Consider the following 23,221-nt stretch of genomic DNA (forward strand, 5'->3'; position numbering starts at 1 on the left):
GACTGTTTAACTAACTGATTCCCAGATAAAACTACCAAAAAACCCCAAATTGTTGTTCTCCACATACCCCAAGACTGTCGATATATATTAAGATGCTCTACTACTCCCGAAACTTCCTGAAATCTGATCATACATACTAAGCAAAAGCCAAATATGAATGCAACATGTGAACTTTCAGTAAGAAGTTAGCTGAAGAAAACACATCAGACATAAAAGAAAAGCCTGTTTCTTCCCAGAATGGTCAGACAAATTATTCAAGAACTTCATTCATATAAAAATACACCCCTGTAATACTGCCAAGGATAGGAAAACAGACGAGATCCCAAGTTCAGTAACAAGTACAAAAACTCATACAGCATGAAGAAGTTACATTTTTCCTACCTATGCCAGTTTATTTCATTCCTAGAGGCATCAAGAATAGAATTATTTTGGTGCCTAATTTTTTGAGAAACAGAGCACACAGCTCTAACTTAACTGGGCTTCTGTTAAACATCCTTCAAGATCTTCACTGTGACAACTGTTTCCTATTCCATGCTAGTAATTTTCTGCAAAGCAAGTATTATTCCATGTACTTTCTCCCTGCTCAGCAGCTACTGAAATGGTATAGGGTGCCTTCTCAAGTGCTTTATATCGAGCACAGTATGAGCTACCATCTCAGTTCTGCTGAGGTTTAACAGTGCAAAGACAAGTTACAGTCTTGGACTCACCTCCAGGCTAACCTACAATCATCTATTTATTTACTGCAATTGCAGGAAACTACCATAACTAAAGCATTGGATTTCTGCATGTATATGACAAACAGGAGGCTCACAATAAAGTAAGATGGGAGGGGGAGGGGGGGCAGGGAGGAGGGGAAGGGAATTCAGTGAAAGACTAGGCTATAAAGATCTCCTGGTTAGCTTCCGAGACACCACACATCCTACATGATGACAAAAAAGAGAAACAAACTCCAGTAGAAATTTAAAGACCGTTTTTCCCAAATGATCTTGAAGAGTCAACATTTTGGTCATGTGTCTTATTTGCAGCAAAAACTAGCATGACATGTTCAGCTCCTGATACACAAGTCTATCACTTTCAATTCCAGCTTTCTGCTCAGAACATCTCCTTGTCGTAACTGCAGACTTAAAAGAATCACACCTACAAAATACATGCTTCAACCTTTAAATTAAAAAACTTGTGTTTTAAAGTTTAGTTTCTTTCACTGAAATTGTTGAATTGTATGCTGCTTAACTAACACAAACTGTAGTTTTCATGATTCTGGGAAAAAAGTACCATATGCATTTTCCTCTAAAGCTACAAGGGCGTCTTTTTACTTTCTCTGTCTAGCCTGAAGCCCACTGCATCAGCACCGCCCTGCCAATCATGCAGCCGGAGTTTTGAGAACTGAGGTGACAGACAGAAAATGCAAGCTTCTTACACAGCTTCTCTTTTTTGTTCTTCAATTTTTAACTGCATTTTCCTTCTATAGCAGAAATTCACCTTTTACTGAAAGCATAAGGCATTCATTTTCCCAGATTATAAGTAAACTATCTGTTCTTATACAATCTTGACTACTTAGGCCCAGCTCACGGGAACAGATACTGGTACTAACACTTGAATGGCCTTTCAGCTCAATTTCAAGTGAACTTCAGAATTCCCACCAACTTCAATGAAAGCCAACATCCATGACAAACGCTGTCGTTAGGTTCATACAGGCCTCACACATTAATTAATCCAACCAAAAAGTAGTTCTGCCTTCTTTCCATTATTAAAAAAACTTAGTATTTGTTTGAAGAATGCATTTCTTAGCATATTTATGTAATTTTCTTAAATAAATAATTTTGAAAAGTGCTGATAAAACACACTATTTAGGAATTACATTCCAACTACAAGCCATGTAGCTTCTCACTACAACTGCTGTTTTGTCCTGGCTGATAGTTAAAATTTACTTCTCTTTTTCCTAGCTTTTGTGACAGACATGTCCCCAGGTGTACAGCTGGCAGGCTTCTACAATGGCTAGTACATTCAGAAAGAGAAACCTCATTTGAAAGAAAATGTATTGCTATCTTTTCAACTGGCATAATCTGTCATTTTAAATATACGGAGTGGAAAACAAACAAATGAAAGGACACTTAAAATTTTCCAATGGGCACAGGGAGAATACAGGAAGTTAAAGAATACAAGAAGCAATCACACCTATTTAAGACCAATAATATAAAAATGAAATAGACTAGTGCACATTTTTCATCTTTAAGAGTCTGAAACACACAATTGGATTTTCAGATTTTTTTTTTTTTTTGTGAGAGAATGCATTGGGATGGAATACACAATTTTGGAATTAATCCAGAAGCTTGGTTCTCATACTTCTGTGCATTTCAGATAATCTATTTATTAGATCTAATTCTTAAACTGTTCTTTTCTGCCAGGCAGAAACAAAATGCCTGGCAGAAAAATGGGGCAGCTGACTCCTTAGAAAAGAACACATAATCTCATATTAAATTCATACCAAGGATATGAAGTCAGCACCAGACAAAAAATGGAGATGATCAGAATAATCATTTTATCCGTCCTAAGTAACTTGAAGTTTTCAACACAAGATCACATTTTGGACAATGGCAGTTTGTCAGCAAAACATGTAAAGATTTTGTCAGGCATTTCTAATTCTATAAACAGCATTCATAGATTATTACATTAAAAAGAGTCATCAAGGTGAATTCCTTCATAGTCCTTGTCACTCCTCTATTATGACTCTGAAGCAGCATTTTTAGTACAACTGTGAAAATCACAGCCATTTCATTTACTGAAAAACTCACTTTAACTGGTAAGATTTGACCAGTCATGCTTTTCCTCGTGGTATTTCCTCAATTCACTAAATGGGCTTTCAGCTCTGTATGGCAACATGCTTCTACCAAACCACTTGGGGAACAAGAGTCATACACTGCCAGATCTCAGTTCCAGTGTGAAATTGGAAATCTTCATTACGCAGTGATGTTGGAAAGGGAAAAACTTCTAAACCAAAAATGCTCCACAGCAGAAGAAATCCATCAACACATACTCATTAATGAAAAACTAGCCCCTAAGTACTTGTCCTCTTGTAATGCCCACCCCCTGCTCTGAGTGCCCGAACACCATTCACAGTATTCTTGGAGCTATGGGAGAACAGCTCCAAGATCAAAAGGCACTAATAAAGCTAACTCCCCTACTTCCTTGGGATGATCAATAGTGGAGCTCACACTTTCTTAGGCACTGAACAAACCTCTCTCTCAGATAATGCATTTATAAAGTCTCCATCCCAATCAGAGTCTCTGCCACCCAGTGTAGTATGTACATCAGCGGTAGTTCTCCCAATTAGATATGATCTCATCTATTTTTAGAAATGAAACCTGCTGCTACTCTGGACCATTGTCAAATTTAGTTGACAAATTTAGGTCAACCAAAACTGACAATATCTTTCCCCATTCCCCTCCAGTAGAATTTGAACAGCAGGATTATTTATAAGATTATCTGAAAAGGAAGTGGCTCAGGACACACAAAATATCCTTTGACACACATACAAACTGCATACATACATCTTGTTTCCATAGGGAATCAAGTTAAAAATATTGGCATACTTCTGGGTGTCCCTGGGAACAGGAACTGAAGAAGGGACCTCAGATGGTTTTTTTTGTGTTGCACTATTTTCAGAATGCTCAGGAGGCAGCTGAATAGTTAACATCAGGTGAAAAGATTGACCTACATCGGTTTTGTTACATTTTAGCTTCTTCACAGAGCTTTTCCTTACACTTTAAAACAACGCTGACTATAATTTTCATCATTTAATTGGCTTAATTCTGAGGTGACCAGACAATGCAGAGTGGTGTTTAAGATCCTGCGAGCACTGCTAAGGTGGTGTGCCAATAAGCAGATGTAAACAAGTGAAAGGAAGAATAATTTGGTGTAGTGCACAGAGTAACAAAAGAGGCAATACAAAAACTTTATGTCTTTTAATGTCAGTGAACGTTCTTTGTACATGAGTGTCTGGACAGTTACGTAGCCCCCAAGAAAAAATGGAGGCTGGTCTTGCTAATTAATGCTAGGACTAACAATTTCAGAGTGAACAGCTGCACTGAGCTAAAAAAAGCAGAGCAGAAATAGCCTGTTATGCCCAGCAAAAAATAATAAATTATTCCTAAGAAAACCCTGTTCATGTTGTCCAGTTTCAAGCCCTGATTAGTCTATAAAACTAATTACTTTTTTCTATTTTGCCTCAAAAATAAGTAGGGAATGGAGATCACAGGTAGTAGGCCAAGTGATGAAACTCACATCTAAAGTAAAATGGAAAAAAATTTCCTCCTCCTTCTCATGGTCTTCATAACACCAGGACAGCACAAAGGCTATGGAGAAAGAAGCAAGGAAAAAGCATTACAAAACTGCCATTTAGACTGTTCACCTAGTATAAGTTGTCTCAGCTGTTCACACCACCTTTATTTACCTAGCTTAATAACACTTTAGTTTCAGCGCCCTGCCATAACTTTTAGGCTCTCTGTAACTAACCCATGTACAATGCTAAGATTCTGATACTGTTTGGTTTCTACAGTGACCCCCTGTTTCCAGAAATACAGCACAGTATTTGAAATTTTTTTTAAATAGTGGTAATAGAAGTATCAATTATTTTTGTTTGCAGGCTTAATTTGAAAAGTAATTTATTAGCGTTATTTATGTTCTAAACTATATATGTTTATACTGAAATGCTTCGATTTAATGCAAGAAATGTCAGATCATCTATCCTCCTCCTTTAGTTTTCAGAAAGGGAAACAAATAAAAAAGTAGAACTTCAGCAAATACCACCTCCATCAAAGTTTACAAGTATTCAGAACACAGTTTGATTACCTGGGAGACTGCACAACTTAGAAGAGTCCTGCCCTCTTCCATTTAAAGTGATACTCCTAGTGCATTAACCTGTTCTCTGAGGCAAAACAGACTACTCTACAGCTGTAATATCCAGTCACAGAAACAGCCACAACAATAGCACAAGCTATAGTTACATGATTTATTTTCTGTAACAAATTAAATTATTTGTTTTGAAAATAATCTGCTGTGATTTTTCAGATGGAAACTTGCTTAAAACAATGGAAATAAAATGCAAATTTACTAAAGGAATTAAAGTTTAGAAGACCTTGGAAACACAGCATACTGTGTTCCTCTAACACATCCTTTTCCATTTGTAACTTCTGTATTTTTAAAATTCTGCATCTCATAGATAACTTGAAAGCCCATGAGGAAGAGGTGGTTTGGCTTTTTTTCTCCCTCTGTGAATTACAAAATTCAGAGCTTCATTCAGAGTCCTAAATCTATCTTATTCCTCTACTGCCTATTAGCCTAATTATCCTCTACTGCCAACTGCTGTGTCTTCTGCTCTTCCCAGAAGCACTGAAGGATCTCTTACATCTTTCTAAACATCAACTGTAAAAGCAGAGGAAACTCTACTGTGTAGTAGATGGTGTTCATGTATGAAGAACCATGAGACTTTTCTAAACCACTGATGCCAGACCAGCAATCAGAACAAACAAACATTTGATCCCTGACATAAACGACATCATGTTGTGTATTTTGCAGAAACTGCTAACAGGCCCTCCTTTTACAAAGTAAAATGGCCTCATTAATTTCTCGTTATTTTGTACCAGACTGAAAGCATATGAGGTAGAAAGGTGTATTTGTACATAGCCAAGGAAGACTTCCCAATCGCTACTAATGTTTTCATAATTGAGATTCTATGTGCTAACAACAGTAGCTTTTGGAAGACTAGCAATCTTTCTGTAAAACCAACTGGAGTTACAAATGAATAAGAATTGTCAAGATGGGGTTTTCTTTGGAAGGAGTGAAAGAAAACATCTGCACACTATATACAACTGTACGCAATAGAAGAAAATAGAAGTTATGATAGTATCATAGCAAAGAGCACAGGTAGAAGAACATTGAAGAGCCCAGAATCGGAGCTCTGCTCCTTTACTTTGGCAACTTCAATATGGCACGGGTCCTAATATTACTAACAAGTATCACACATCACACTTTGAGACACCACCACCACACAATTCATGCTGTCCAACAAGATACAGCAGCACATTGGGACAAATAGTTGATTAAGAAAGCAAAAAGCACAATCAGAGGGAAAATTCTTCTACATTTGCCTTTGACAGTACATGCAAAATTGAATGACGGGGATCAAATAACATGGTGGTCATGATTTTTGGAAGGAAAATGAGGCAAACCACATCACTCACATAATTGGTAGGTAAGATCCAAGGGGAATGAAGTCTCATACAAGGGAAAAAGGAGGACACTGGAGGTGTTACTTATTTTCTAAAGGAATGGCACAAACAGAGGTGCAAACAATCCCACCTTGCTGGGCAAAGAATATATCCAGAAGACAAATGTGGTCAAACCAACAACTGAAGTGATCTGAAACTCCAGAAAAAATCATACAAAATAATGGACAATAGGTCAAATGAATAAAGCTGCGTATAAAAAAAGGAGTGAACAAAGAAGATAAAAAGCAGAAAAGCTTTTGAACAAATTACTATGACGAGAAATGTGCATGAAACAGCAAGAACTTAACAACAGTTGTAAAGCTCCATTTTGAGAACTTTATCTTTTCTCTACTCATCCACCTTTTTCCACTTCAACTAAAGGTCAGCCACACTATATCTTTCTTCATCAATTAACATTGCTGTGCGAACATAACTTTATAACAGAAGCACATAATGAAGAAAGATAACAGAAATTATTTGTTTAGAAAAGCATTCCAAAAAAGACTGTTGAGTGGACAATGCACAGAAGCTGTGGTTAAAATAATTCACATGCACTAAAACAGATGGCATAATTTGTTCATCAGTTCTCCACAGGCAACTTGTAAGCGAAACACCACTGGGAATTATTCAGGCCATTAGTGTATTAGCATGTAATCAGTCACAACAAAGTTTGCAGTACAATATGATGTGGAAACACTAAGCTCAATGCTGGAGTGGATTTTCATGATCTTCAAGTTATCTATGCCTTCTTACTCTGTGTCCTGCAAGTATAAATTCTGTACATACAGCTTTTACTGAATGCTAGCTAAGTTAATCTTTTCAGAAACTGTGTTAGCTAAGAAATTCAAGTCTTCAAAATCCCATTTTTGTCTCCATTTGAGGGCCCTTCCATACATCTGCAAGAAGATAGCTAAAAAGTGAAAGAGACCACCTTGGAGGATGTGATAGGTAATATTGGAGATTTGTTGACAGATTAGGCAACTGTTCTAAATGTAGTTGGTACTGTCTTAAAGGAAAGGGAAGGTCTGGATACCCTGTCATGATTCCTCCTGGTTTCCACAATATCACCATGTATCACTCAGGCTGTCTACCTGCAACAATTTAAGCTGATCCAGGCTGGTGCTGCTACCGTCCTGCCTTCCAAGAACACATTCGCCAGCATCCTCATTACTGTGCCAGTGCTCCTGAGCGCCCAGCAGAACTCACCTAGGCAATTAAACTAACAAAAAAGTAACAAACTGAAGAATGATAATCTTAATGCAACTCTTTACAATAACAAGCACAGCTTTCACATGGAGTCCCCTGCGATCAAGAGGAAACTTGAAGGGGACGAGGAAAGTGATGCAACATATCAGACCTTTGGCCCATGTTGAATGAGAGATCAATTGCCTCAGTAGTTTCAATTGCTCACACACTTTCGCATAACCTCAGAGTTGCAAGTCCACTTGTGACAAAACCAGGAACCAAGACTGAGACGCAGATGGAAAGAATTGTTAGCAGCAGTGCCCAGTGGGCTTGGCAACAGCACCAGAACTAAACTCAAGATTAGCTTGGAGGAAAATATCTACAGTAACAGACAGCTACAGTAACAGTCCTAAATGTGTATTTAAGCAGCAATTTGTTTTTCAGGTGTCTAGCTTGTGTGAAAAATAAGGTGACTCAAAAATGGATATAAAAGAGTGATATAAGCACTGAATCTGAAAGCTGTGTCTAAATTCAGATGAGAGACACTAAGTTACTGTACTGAATAATAAAATCTATTATGATTAATTAAAAAAACCAGCATTTTTTTTCAGGAAAGTGAAAACTGCAATTAGTAGAAGTTTTTCTTGGACTCCAACTCAATCTTAGCTAGAATTTAACAGAAAGTTCACTTTATTCTTGAAAATTGTATTTTAAAAACTACCTTGTACTATTCTCAGCACAGAACAACTCCATCACCAAAATTCCTTTGATTAGCTTAAGAGCTCTCAGTTTCCTACAGAGCAAAAGTTCTGCAGAGACCTTTCCCAAATCACTTGCAAAGCTATAGAAAGGGAGACTGTTATCCCATTTTATGAAATGCCCTAAAAGCACAAAAGCTGGAGTCTTTCAGGTTTAAATGGGCTTTCTAATGTGTTTCTTTTTAAACTACAGAGAAAGCTTCGAGGGAGAAAAAAAAAAAATCACTTCAGAAGCAGTATCAGACAAGAGTAGTTCAAAAAGCAAGAGTAATACAATAAAATGAAATTCTGAAACCAATTAAGGAAAGAACTTCTCAGCACGTAAGGAAATAGCTGCTATTTGTCATAGCTGCTCTCTACTTGCCATCAAACTGAGACAGCCATTTTACAGCCACTAGAGTAGAACTGCACCATGAAATGCACCAGAAGAACTGCTAGTATTTTTCAAGTTACTCCACTCTGCCCTGAAAAGGAACAGTACACTTTTATTCTGCAAGTCAATCTTTGATAGGCTGACCAGAATGAGCAACCAACTACTATTTTGCCTAACAGCAGCCTGACAGCATGCTGAATTTAGCACTCATCTGAAATAATTAATATACTTGTAGTGTACTTTAAGAAACAAAATCACATCAGCACACATACCTATCTTACTGACATTAAGGAACATGAGGTATATCTTGGGAAGAAATATGTACAGCTGTTTTAAAGTATGGAAACCTAGCCACAGAACTTTTAAATTGCAATACAAATGTTTTCAAATAAACATTTGTAAGCAGTTATTTACTGCCAAATGATATAACCAAATTGTTTTCCAACAGTCTTTCAATTGGTAAACCAAACTGAAAAACCTGCCCCTGAACGTTTTGGGCAGCAAGAAAGTAAAATGAAGTCATTACTACATATTTTTACCAGTTCTGAAACATTCCATTATTTTTTTAGATGTGGTTTATACTCCACATTAATTGCTCCAATATGAATATTTTTGTATTAAAAAATGCAAGTTCATATGAGCACTTCCACAGTCTTCCTCCCCAGGAAATTCTCTGCAAATGGCTAGATGTTTCTTTTTTAAATAACCTAGCAGGAAATATTATGGGAAAATTCAAAATATTAAGCTATTGCTATAAGCAAAGGATACTTCTGCACATAAATTAGCTATTTCAATTTAAAAAAAAAGATAATGAACACAATGAGAATGGGACTTGAAACAAAAAGGAGACAGTTCTCCACCAGCAACAAGGGAAGCAGTGGGTGAGCACTTCGTATTGGAACCACAGACAGCCTGACACCACTGAATTTTAAAGAGAACAGACCAGAACCTGTCAGCTCTTCCAAGGAAAATGAATGCGAGTTTTCCCACAAATGAAAGAGGTCTCCTAATCCTTGAGAGGCCTGAAGAAGAATCTCCTTCCTTCACACAGAAGCCCTCTGAAACACTATCTACACCCCTCAACGCATCATTATAACTGGGTTAGAAGCATTATTATGACTCAGTTAAATAATACTGTATGCCCTTTCTAAGTCAGTTTATGGCCCACACCATGGTTATCAAAAGGTAAAAATACAGCTTTCAGCATTTAGGAACTAAAAAAACCCACAAACATTAATTATACCTTTTGCCTAATGCATACTGTTTTATGAATCATTAACTAGAAAGAGAGCAAAATTCCAACAAGATAAAGTATAGTCACTGGCTATGAACATTATAAAGTTTCCATAAACTAAAGTGAAAAACAACAAAAAACCCCCAATTCAATTAATACATTCTCAAGGGACCAAAGTGTACTTATGATTTGAAGTATACAATGTGATACTCCACTTTCTGATCTACCTTACCTGGCATTAATCAGCTGTAATGTCTTATTAAATACATTAAATATCTGTTACAGCCTATGATTTTACCAGCTACTGGCTTGTTATTTTTTTAGTCCTAGGTGACATAAACCAGTATGTTGAATGACACGTATGTTTAAATGTATTTATAGAAAACTGCCTTTCAATAGTTACTGTTAGTAGTGTGCAGTCACTATCCCCTGAATGTCTGTTTTGTGTCTTATTGCCAGGAATAATCAGCCTGACAATTAGCTATGTAAGAGAAAAGGGATATTTGTTAATATTTTGGACTAGCTAGCTATGCTTTTACTTTATAGCAAATAAAGAGACTGGTCTTCAGTTTTGTTTGCAATACAATATCGTTAAAAAATCCCTGAACTGCAGTCCTGCACTAGTTACTATGGACTGCCAAATAAAGGCTAAGAAAATAGCGAGACAAGTAAGAGCCAGCCAGACTACCCTGCATGCCTCATCATTCTAGCAGCATGGATGGCCACAGGACAGACAGAGATGAACGCTTTGTTGCAGGAGCAGGTGCAGCAGAAGGTCACAAAAATGGTGATGGTGGTGTGAATGATTTTCTTGCAGAACATCGTATTATTCACATGCTTGTAAGAGAAGGCCATTAGTTCAAGAAGCGGATTAGGAGGTCAGCTAAAAATCTTTACTGAGGTGCTCTGGCTGGTTTGTGTGTGTGTGTGAGTTAGTGTATGCACATGCAAAAGTGACAGAGAGGAAGGCTAGACACTGTAAGATGCCTCGCAAGGACATACTGAAGGTGTTGTACCACATTTAAAAAGGCTGCTGTTAACTAGCAGTGGCTAACAGTGGTCTGGCATAAAACTCAGAAAAATTGGACACTGTCCATATCTCTGTTCAAAGCAAATGGCTTTCAGCAGAAAGCACTGGTTTGAGAATACAGGTCTAAGCATGCATTTTTGCCTGAGGATGAAGAAGTTGCTAAGGTGATGCTAAGTGAAGCCATGATGGACAAAGACACACAGCCTTAACCCAGCAGCTGATGGCAAAACACTCTCCCCTCACAGAGGTAAAGAAGGCCTTCAATGCTTTTTGGTAGATGCTTCACTTCAGAGTTTCACCAAATCATGGAAGTAATAATGGAGCTTTCTAATTAAATAACCCTTCATTATTTCCTCTAGCAAATAATTGCCTGTGTTGGTACACCTGTTTCTGAACAACCTCTTGCATCACTGGGCCTGGCAGGTCCCAAACTCAGCCAGAGTGGTCTCTGTACAGGTTTGGAAGTATCTCCTTCCATACCATCAAGTTTAAGGTAGCACAGATACTCTGCATAACAAACACAACTTCCAAGAGCTGACAGGTATCAGTGTGAGTGGATGGAAGAGGAATCTATAGGGGTATTTCATACCTGCATGGCATATATCTCTGTGAGGGTAGGCACCCTTCTTTGCCCAGAAATCAGTCAAGGCTATTGAAACTCCAGCTCTCTGGGCTAGCCTTCACTCTGCTTATTTCCTTTGCTGTGTTTATGTCCTCAGAGCAGGAAGAAAACTAAAACTAGCTCAAAAGCATACTTTCTCTCACTTTCACACATAAAACAGACAGAATGGGTGCAAGTGAACACAGTGAGCAATTTGCAATGGGGAACAAAGGAAAAAGAGAAAAACAGGCAAGAAGGGGAGGAAGAGACTCAGCTTAAGATTGTGCACAGTTGAACTGGGAGGAAAGAAAGAATAGGAAACAACAGTGTATGAAGAGCAAGGGAGCCAAAGTAGAAGGGAAATACATGTTAATAGGAAATACCTGGATAGGAAAGGCTTTTCGCCTTCCATTAAATAGAGGCATTCAGTACTGTTAACTTTGAATAGTCAAAAGGAGAGAGGAACAAATAATTTTAAAAAGCCAATAGACAGATGATAGTATTAAGTTATGTTGTAGGCAAGAAAGCAAAGAAAACAAATTTTATTCATATCTCCAGGACAATACAGGTATTTTTGTCCCAACACACAGAAAGGTCAGTTCACTGCAAAGCGCAGACACATACACTTATCTCACAGAAAGGTTTTGAGACATTCAGTCCTGCCCTGTGTGCCTGTTGTTGGGTGACTACTACCTATACAGAATGGTATCAATCCATGGTCAGGATTAAGGAGACAGACCAAAACAAACCACCAACCAGCCAAACCCGAAGTGCAGCAGAGTTTAGCTGCAGAGCCAACCACTGTTAACTTGCTCCATTGCTGCAAAAAAGCTTGAAGAGATGTATCTGCAAAGGACCACAGGAGGGGGCCTGTGCAAACAAACCAAAACTAGCTCATGCAGAAGCTTGGTATGGGTCAGCAAACCAGAGCAGCTTGATACAGTAAGTCACAGTTGCTTATATCAAGCTACTGTGAAAAGAAACGATTGTCCTGCCACGGTTTCATCACTATTTATCAGTAACTATTATTAGATGGACCACAAACTACAGACAGAAATTTAGCCTTCACATTCAGTGAAAAATTACATATATATACATACACATATACACACATACACACTTTTTAAAGCCTTCACATTCAGTGAAAAATTACATATATATACATACACATATACACACATACACACTTCTTAAAATTTTTCCTCTACTACTTGGTATCAACGTGCAGCTGGTGTACTTAAGATATAATTTTTATTACCCTTCACTGTGCACCTCAGTGCATAACACTGTGATCCCAAACTCTTAAACAGGATTTTTAGTTACACCACATGATAGGCACAGTGCTGTTACAAAAACCAGTTGCAGTTTTAGACAGTCAAAATAGAAAAAATCAGAGTCCTACACACCTCTCAAAGAGTCTAGAGTCATTATTAACTCTTCACACCTCTACTATCAAGCCTCCTAATTTTCTTTCCGTAGGCAGTGGAGTACCACTGGCTTAAAGACAACTACTTTATACCCTTCTTTGCTGTCATTTATTTAATTAAGGAAAAAAAGAACCAAACCAATCACTATATATATCTTTTTGCCACTGCACAGTTGCATGTATCTCTGTGAGGTATACATCAAGTACAGCAATATTTGCACATGGGTCAATCTGACCTATTACCTGTGTGCATAGTTTTGGCTATAACAAAAGTGATCATACAAAAAATTCTGGTACCTGGAAATGAGATAATGCTTCAGTTCTATAGCCTAATAACCAGATGAATTCTTTACAAGGGCAAACTAATATACTGAATTCAGCGAGATATTAAACACTACTTCTATTTTTTGCAGTCCGTGCTGTCAATATTGGGAAACATCCTCCTGCAGTTATTTCAAATACATTGATCTTTAGTAAGAGATGCTGATAAAGTGTATTTTAAAACCTTGTCAAGCAACTATGGTTGCATTACTGTCCACATTTGTAATGACACTCCAAATGGTGTTTTACCATGCAAAATGGACAGAATTGGAAGTCTAAGTGCACAATGTTCTATAGCTGAAAGTAGTATTTGCATGCAGAAAAGAGTTTTTGCTTGCTTGTATATTCTTCTCTGTGTGGAATAATTTGATGGTTCCACAAGGAACCTTTAAGCTAAGAAAAGCAGTTAAAGGAGCAAGATGTGAACCTGTACTTATTTTGCAGAAGTTCTGTGTTACACTGTTCCTACAAACTGAACAAAGACACATTTCAGCTCCTTTCCTACCTCTGTTACCAGAGGCCAAAATTAGCCTCATGGGGATGAGAAGTACAATCACAATAAAGCAGCAAAGGGTCAAATGAGTTACTTCTGCAACACATTTTTTGAACAGACCGCCTTTACCATGAAATCTCCCAATTTCACCACTGAACTATACTAATGCTCTCAGGATAACTTGAAACACACTTGTCTTGCCCATTTTGCAGCTTGATGTTATACATTTCTTACCAGGCAAACATGTATTCGATAATCAGGGAAAAACATACAGCATGATTTTTTCCCCTAGCCCCAACACTGTGTCAAATTAAATCTGTTAATATTTTTGAACATGAAGATAGTCCATAAATACATTCTGAGTAGGCTTTTTCTGGGACACACCATTTTATCAGTGTTATATTTGAGATATGAGTCCAAGAACTGCCTTTGCAGCTCATTAAATCAACGTCATTTTGACTGTATGCTGCAGTATGTGTGATCCTGTATGAGAAGCTGCACCACTACATTCTTACACTCTAACTTTGTCACTGCACACTATTCCCAATATAGTTTCCTCCTATCACTTGGCACTATGCATCATTATTTCCACGGGCCCGTAATATTTGCAAAAATGCAATGATAATGCCAAGACTGACTAAGTGAATGACAAACAGTCCACATCTCCCTTGATGTGTTTTTCTGGACAACATTTATAAAATAATTAGGAACAAGTTTAAGCATCACATATTTTCAGTATGACTCAAAAATAAGAGAAGCAATATTGTTTCTGAAGAAATGTGTCTTCCTTACTTCCTGCATCACTACAGCCTTAGTAAAATTAGTCCAATGCTTAGCTGCTTGCAGAACCAGGCCCTGTTTAAAAAAAACAAACAAAGTGGAAGTACCTATGTCACTAACCGAACAAAAACCTCACCTTTACTGCAATAGCTGCAGAAGTATCCACACAGAATAGGAACAGCAAAATTAATCCTAAGGTAACAATGAATAGGAGAACACCTGCTCCTGAAATTACACAGTTCAGAGTGGTCTAAAAGGGAAACTACTGCAATGATTTTATTAGCTGTAGTATAAAGACAGGCTTATATGTGAAACTGCCCTTTAATGAGAAATTCTCATGTACTACGCCACCAACGATTGCATCTTCAAATAAGAAATAGGTCCATCTCCCTTATGGGAAAAGTTTGTATTGCGGTTTGGTAGTCAAGAACCTGGAGCCAACAGGGCTGAAAGATATGTCTAATCATGGAAGTACAGTCTCTGACATCCTTATTTCCTTTGCAGAATCATGTCGTAACACTCCTGCCACTTTCCTTACTCCTCACTGCCAAAAAATGGAAATTACATACAAGCCACATTACTGCAAGGATCAGCTGTATTTTAAACATGCCTTTATTGTTGCATTTGCCCATTTTAACTTTGCTTTGCAAGAAAGTGAACTGCCAAAATTAAGAGTGCATTCTGAACAACCCAAAATCAATGAATTCACAGAAGGCAGCTGATTTAACCACCCTGTTCTGCACTGGGACTTTAGCAGAATTGTGGTTTCAGCCACTCAGACTTTTGTAAACATTTGTGTAATACAGAATGGCTTCAAAAATAGTACCAAAAAAGCTTTTTCTTTTCCCCCTACTGTATATGTATTTGTTAACTCTGTTGGTATGTTTGAGAACAACTGCCTTATCAGGCTTCCCTTCCTATTCTGATTTTTCAGATCTCCATTTCTGCTTTGTCTATTCTTATAATACAAGTTTCAGCTGGGTTACCACTTACCATGCCATAGACAAGAGCAGCAATGAAGAGGGTAATACACTACCTTTCAAGAGTCTGAGGTAAATGATGCAGAAGAGGTTTTATTTGTCTATTTGTATTAAGTGCTAGTGGTCCATAACTGATCTAATGCATGTTAATACATTATTGGTAAGTAGAAAAATCTTGCAGTATTTGAGTGCAATTTATCCGATTTTCTATTACAAGGAATTTTGTAATAGTTATGAACTTAAAATCAATCCAAAAAAGTGAGACAGATAGGTGAAGACTGCTTCACTGTTCAACTGTTGTCCTTGTTTCTAAAATCTATTTGATGGGGCATAACAATCAGTAACTAAAATTTTAGGAGATGCTGCTATGTCCCTGCACTCTCCAGAGAGACCAAGCCACTTAGATTGTATTTCAGAACATATTTTGCTAAACATGTATATTCAATCTGATTTTATTTGAACATACTTACATCAAAGTAACTGCATATCATTGGCAACAGGTCATCAGTCACCCTTAAAGGGGTGATTTTAAGATCCATTTAGATTTAGATTCACTTAGAACTTGGAATGAGCTGTAATAAAATATCCACCTGAAAATTTTGTTCCAGTCAGGAAGAAGGGATGGATACTGGAAGTTTATGGCACCAAAAAAGTGTTTACATTCACAAAAAGATGTAAGAGGGAAAGAGCACTGAAAGGAATATAAGTGTTCAGGGGGAATGAGGCCTAAACATAAAGTAGTTCTTGAGTTTCCTCTACAAAAAAAATCTTTGTTATGATACCATGTAGTAGCTAATATAGGCTGCCTAGAACAACATTAGATTCTTTGTTTCATCAAAATGCCCATTAAAAGGAAGATGTCAAGTCTGAAGTTGTGAACTTTCCACAGGCTTCGGTTATTTTTCACTCCATAATATATCACTCCGTTGGTAAATGCTCATCTCAGCTTTGTTTCATTAGTTATTAAGAACACAATAAAGTAATATCAATTCAGTGTCTTCCAGTTTGACAAAATTCAGAGCTCATTATTCTTTGTAAAAGTCACTTTTATTATATATTTATATATACATATATAAAACTAGCATTTATTCTTATATGTAGAGTGCCCCTCTTTTTCCCCCAATTTAGGGCACAAATAGTGAAAGTCCAATGTATTTCACATGTAACAGAGGAGCCAGGCTACAGACATCTCTACAAATGTCATCCCAAACAAGTGTATCATGCAAATCTCAAAAGACTAAGGAAAATACAAAGAAAACCACAAGACTGGAAAGGTAGGATCCCTCACGCCAGAAGATCACCTTGCTAGACAAAGGGCAGGCAGGCAACTTATGAATGCATCCTGCTACAGTACAGAAGAGCCAGAGAAAAATTGTGTGGTCCCACAACAGGCTAGAAAATGCAAGCTCTTTTTATCCACTATCCTCAACCTGATACTCTCTCTCCAAGATGTTCCACTGCTGAAACACTTTATTGTCAAATGATTTGCATGAGTTAGCAACCATGCACAACCCTGCAACACTACTTCATCTCTGTTGAATGGTATTTAAGAAAACACCTCAAGAAAGAAAGATGGAGCTACTTCACATGAAAACATTTTATAAAATTATTTTTTGTTGAAATAGTAGTTTTTCAAGTTGCTTGTAGTATGGACTCAAAACAAAGTCCTAAAGTTAAGAATCAGGGTTTTGAACAGTTGAAAAAAAAGACAAGGTCCTGAAGGCTGCATCTGCAATAGGCTGTAGGTCCAGACAAGACTAACCTGTATTACTTTTTACAAGAGAGGCCAGTAATAAGCACACAGAAGGCATATTTAAACTGACAAAAGCAGCTCAGTTTCTTACAATCCCGTATGAAAAGAGTGTATTTTGAAGCTTTAATTGCACTTATTCCAGTGATTTCAGGAGCTGAACATGTTTCCTGAAACACAATGAAGGAACAAGAAGCCTTCTTTTTCCTGAATTTGTTGGTCAGCAATCACTGCCAGAATCCTACACGTTACTAAATGAGTCTGTTTGCAGTCTGTCAGCATTAAGGGTTGGAAGAGGAAGGGGAGGGTTGAAGAGAAGTGAAAAGAAAGCAGACTTTATTGAAAATAAAACAGCTTGTTATTCTAGGTCATTGTTTTCCCCATCCTTACAGTTTGCTTCAGGTTTTCATTAAGCTGACACATTGCCTAACTTCACAGGTAGATTGCAAGGATAAACTGTCAGTCTTCTCCAACTTACTGGCAATACAATTTACAGACCAGACAGCAGAGCATCAGGCAAGCATACTACCTGCTCAGCTCCTTTGCTGGAAGGACAGGGGGGCAAGATGTGTTCAATTTCTTATAGGGACTGGAGGAGAAAAAAAAAGCCTCCTTAATCATTCCTACATTTCCAAGAAAAATGTGGCTTGAAATGATGTCCTTTAGCAGCCCTTTTCCCCTCCATGATGTAATTCAAGACAGAAAAAAACCTATACTGTATTCACAAACTTACTGTCATCACTTCCATTGTAGTAGAAACAAACCTGAATTAAAGAATACTGCTATTTTGAGCAGACTTTTGAAAACACATTAAAAGAGTATATGCTTTTCATCTCTGTAAAAGCATGTGCTTAAGCCACATGTAGGCATACTAGAGTGAAAGGAAATACACAAAGTGTAAATCCTATTTGAGTCCAGAAAGGCCCCTCAGAAGATGAAGAATGTTGTTATACATGCATATACAATTTATATACATGTACTGTCTACATTTTACATATTTTACAGTTTTGTTGCATTATGAAGATATTATACATATGTGTACTGTACATATGTATACACACACACAGACAAAGGGTTATAAAATACAAACAATTTGTTGCTAATGTGCTGCGACAAATTGCAAAATATCCTCAGCAGAACATAACATCAGCACTGTGAAATGGAAAAGTAATTCATTCCCATGTAACACTTTTATACTAAAAAATATTTTTATTGAAAAGTAGTATCTAAAATGTTAGGAAACTAAGTTTTTTACTACTAATGGAGATACATTCTTACATATGAGAAGATATGTTGTTACAATATCTGAAATGCAAATAATATCAGAGCAAATATATGACTATTTATCAAAATCATTACATAATAAGAATTATGAATCAGTGAGTAACAGGTTGCCTCTCCAATACCACAGCTGATGGTGGAAGTCTGATTTTTCATAGAATCGCAAAATGGTTTGGGTTGGAAGGGACCTTGAAGATCATCTAGTTCTAACTCCCGTGCCATGGGCAGGGACACCTTCCACCAGACCAGGTTGCTCAAAGCCCCGTCCAACCTGGCCTTGAACCCTTCCAGGGAGGGGGCAGCCACAGCTTCTCTGGGCAACCTGTGCCAGTGTCTCACCACCCTCACAGGAAAGAATTTCTTCCTTACATCTAATCTAAATCTATGATCTTTCAGTTTAAAACCATTACTACTCTTCATCCTGTCACTGAGAAAGAGTCCCTCCCCATCTTTCCTGTAGCCCCCTTTAAGCACTGGAAGGCCACTATAAGGTCTCCCCAGAACCTTCTCTTCTCCAGGCTGAACAACCCCAACCCTCCCAGCCTGTCCTCATGAGGGAGGTGCTTCAGCCCCCTGAGCATCCAGCAGGCCCATGTGCTTCTTATGTTGGAAGCCCCAGAGCTGGACACAGCACTGCAGGTCGGGTCTCACCAGAGTGGAGTAGAGAGGGAGAATCACCTTTCTCAACCTGCTGGCCACACTTCTCTTGATACAACCCAGGATACAGTTGGCTTTCTGGTCCATCCGTCAAACCCATGCGTCTCCAATTTAGAGACAGGATGTTGTGTGGGTCAGTATCAAGGGCTTTGCACAAGTCCAGGTAGATGACATCAGTTGCTCCTCCCTTATCCACCAACACTGTAACTACATCATAGAAGGCCACCAAACATGTCAGGCACATTTTCCCTTAGTGAAGCCATGTTGGCTGTCACCAGTCACCTCCTTTTTTTCCATGTGTCCTAGCACAGTTTACAAGAGGATCTGCTCCATGATCTTGCCAGGCGCAGAGGTGAGGCTGACTGCCTGTAGTTCCCTGGCTCTTCCTTTTCCCCCTTTTTTAAAAATGGGGGTTATGTTTCCTCTTTTCCAGTCAGCAGGAACTTCACTGGACTGACATGTCTTCTCAAATATAACGGATAGTGGCTTAGCCATTTCATCCACCAGTTCCCTCAGGACCCACAGATGCATTTCACCAGGATTTTCATAAAAAGGCACTGGCTTTAACTCAGTTTTCCACTTAGTCTTATTCCATACTCAAAATCATTTACAATTTTATTCTGTGGCACTATAACACAGTATCAGATTTAAGTGACTCCCGGCTTTCATATCCCTATGATGCCTTTATCATAGCAAGAAACAGAATGTTACTTTCTGCTGCATTTGTTTAACGTCTTGTTTAGCCAAACTTGCTGTTGATTACTGGTATTCTTAAACCGCATTGTTACACAAAAAGAAAAAATTCCCTGTCAATAGGAGGTACAGGAACCACAGTGCCAACCACATGTCATGGACCATGTTCAAATCAATCCAATTCTGGCTGAGCAGGAATTGGAATTTCTCTTCCCAGAAAAACCCAGATACCTGGAAATACAGTTTGCCCTCATACAGAGATTTTTAAAGAATACCTTATTAACCATCTTTGGTGCTAACTCAGCAGAATGCAACATAGTGGAAATGAAATAATCTCACACATACCATTCCCAGGCTACCTAGAGTAATATTCCTTGCAAGGTGGCTTTTGTTACTGTTGTCACCTGCCTTTGTTATCTGTTATCAGTGCAAAGTTAAAACTGGAACAAACGGTATTATTTTACTCCTACATTTAATAGCCACTGCACACATCTGAAATGACAGTTCACTGTCTGAGAGTTTAGTTCACTGAAATGGTTGCTTTCACTGCAGAGAGCCCTTTTCTCTCTAAGATAATGTAAATAAACAGATGGAAAGATCAAAAATGATCTTATAACTTCCCAGCACCACTGCTGGCTTTGCTAATTATTCAGTGAACACCAGGTCTGATTCTAAGTTACATGCATACAACACCATGCGTCAACAGAACATGTATGGCAGAGTAGAATATATTCCAATACTCTATGGGCACAAATAAAAAGTCACCTAATAGAATATATGACAAGAAACACCTTGCCAAGGTCCATTAAATAACACAGATGCTTCACAGCCTCCAATCTGACTCAGTGTGCTGCTTGAGTTTCTTAGAAACTCTGTACAGCACAAGCAGGTTGGCAGCCTGCATTTGCTTACCATGCATATGGACAGGTAACAGGCAGAGTGCACCACTCTACTGTGGTAGTGACAAACCACAGAAAACACACAATGTGGACAGTGGCCCTCGTCATAAGACATTACTCCTTCCTATACTCAGTATACGGTATTTCTTCTCTTTTTAGTTAGTCCTTAAAGGTACAGCTCTTACAACTCCTTACTGCTTCAGAGTCTCTCACATAAAGGGCTGAACCTTTGCATCCCTCACTTCTGCCAGAAGAAACTGCAGGGATTCATCAGCTCTCATGGGGCAGGCCCTGATTCTCTCCTAATATCCCAGGCTTTAAGTGCCAGTTTGTTGTAGAGTATTGAGTTGAACTTGTCAACAAGTGCAAGATTTTAAATAATAAGTAAAAACTTATTTAGCCTAGGCCTTACATACTGAACTTCATGAAATATTTTTACCTTCAGTGCTTTATACAACAAATCTACAGAACCAGAACCGAGGTTACAAGAACCAGCTGCAGCTTGCTGAACTACTCATTTCCACATACCAGCTAGCTCTAATGCTTTGTAAAACGCAAAGTTGCATCAGGTGTGCTCTGTAAAATTTGTGTTTAAATTTGTGGCAATGACAGTAACCAGCAAACCTCACAGAAGTTAAGAAAACCACTGAAGAATGTTACTGCTCCCCCTTCCAAGTTTGGAAGTGCTTCTGCAAATCCCACCCTTCGGTATATTACTGACATACTACCATTCTCACTTTGTAGATACATAATACATAGTATTCCTCAGAGTTTGCAAAGCACTACATAAGTATCATCTAGAATTGATAGGCGGAAGCAACACTTTCACAGAATTGGTGTTTATACTGAATATTTCTGAGGTCCCATAGAACAACACTGCCCTTCCATCTCCCTGGATCAACAGCTGCTTCTTGTTTCAATTAGCAGAAGTACCATCAAAATGCCTAAGTCAAAAATTGTTTGCTCCCAACATTTTCAGCCTCAGCTTTGCCGCCTCTAGATGTAATAGTCCGCACTGTTTCAAATGTATTCTGCATAAAAACATAAGATAAACAATACTAAACAAGCATTGCTAGCAAACATCTAAGTACTTAATGTGACTGCTACTGAAGTTTTAACCCAAGCAGGTACTAAAGTCCAGTCAGAGGTTCATCACTCAGATCCCTAGAGATCATTGAAAATGGAAGAATTAAATCTGATTTTCCACTATGCCTACTTACCCCTTATACTACTTAATAAAAACATATATATTTATAGAAGTTTTCATATAATTTGTGATGCTTTAGCACAGTATCTCAGTGTTTGCAACACTAAAAAATGTTTACATGTCAACAAGTTAAAATCCTGAAAGAAATTTACCGTCCTTGTAATTAGATCTGAAGTTTGAAGTTAAATTCTTTCTACTTTGAAGATCTATGTAAAAATCAAGACATTGCTCAATAGCAGCCAACAAAAATATCCTAAGGCATCTTTTGTTTTTAACTCAACTTCCATGAGCTACACTTCTCATCATGCATTTTATCATAATTTGCAGGTATAGCAAAGCAAAACAAAATTCTTTCACTAATGTCATGCTGTGACCAAAAAAAAAAAAAAAAAAAAAACACCACCACCCAAAAGCAAGCAACTTATAAATTACTTCCTACCACAGACTGTTATTACCCACGTAGCTTCAGCTGAAACTGCCACTGGCTTTTTAACCTCCGGTTTAACCTCTCAAAACAATGTACTTGCATGCTTTCACATTTGCTATAGTTAATGATGCTATCCTGATATTGCACATTAAAACAGACATATACCAGATATTAAAAAGATAGATCAGGCTTTCATGGGCAAATAAATTAGAAGACTGAGGGAACTGCAGATTACATTTGTTAGCTGCACAAATTCAACTCAAAGTATTTTAATATCTGTATGAACAACATATGAAAAGACCAGGTAATTTCAGATTAAAGTAAACTGAATATGACAATTTTAGATTTAAGGTCTTTCTTGAGCCCCTTCCAACCAAGGAGAAATTCCTTTGAGTTTTGCAAAGAGCTATGAACTACCTGACAGTACTGTCTTCCACTGACTTCCAAGGTCTCTCCGATCACAAAGTCAGCCTCACATAGGGATGCAGTCATAAACAGGTAAAATGCAGCTCAAGTACATGCTGCAATAATGTCATACATGAAAAAGTTTTAAAGAGATTTTATCATAATTGCTACAGTGTATATTTCTGAAATAAGCCACTCTAGTGTCTTGGTAGTCTGCCTCAGGGCAAGGGAATAAGAAAACCAGAAATATCAATCTACATTATGTTCCTTTTGAAAGGCAAACGTATAATCAAAGTTACATTATGACCTGGCAATATATGTTATTATTTAAAATAATGAAGTTAAGCAACTTAGCTTCCCATACACAGTTAATACAGATGCTTTTTTTCATTACTACAATTCTCACTAAATACCTTAAAGATGTTTACTAGCTTTTTTCTTTCCCAAACAGAACT

At 37.8% G+C, this 23,221-nt stretch overlaps 1 protein-coding gene across 5 annotated transcripts in view; it reads right to left on the reverse strand.

The window, feature by feature from the left end:
* PIP5K1B (phosphatidylinositol-4-phosphate 5-kinase type 1 beta) overlaps window positions 1-23,221 on the reverse strand; it is a 121,800-nt gene that overhangs the window by 88,364 nt on the left and 10,215 nt on the right. Inside the window, exons 1-3 of one of the 5 annotated variants that reach the window (XM_032983867.2) lie at window positions 6,816-6,862; window positions 6,358-6,417; window positions 4,282-4,352 (exon numbers count right to left, since the gene is read on the reverse strand). The exons of 3 other annotated variants lie outside the window; for them this stretch is intronic. The gene's annotated coding sequence lies outside the window, so the exon portion shown is untranslated. Of the gene's footprint in view, window positions 1-4,281; window positions 4,353-6,357; window positions 6,418-6,815; window positions 6,863-23,221 lie in introns of those variants that run through there. One more of the 5 variants, XM_042787969.1, reaches the window with a different exon arrangement.

Source organism: Tyto alba, unplaced genomic scaffold (assembly GCF_018691265.1).
Source record: "Tyto alba isolate M040663 unplaced genomic scaffold, T.alba_DEE_v4.0 Super-Scaffold_13, whole genome shotgun sequence".
In the NCBI taxonomy this organism is placed as follows: domain Eukaryota; kingdom Metazoa; phylum Chordata; class Aves; order Strigiformes; family Tytonidae; genus Tyto; species Tyto alba.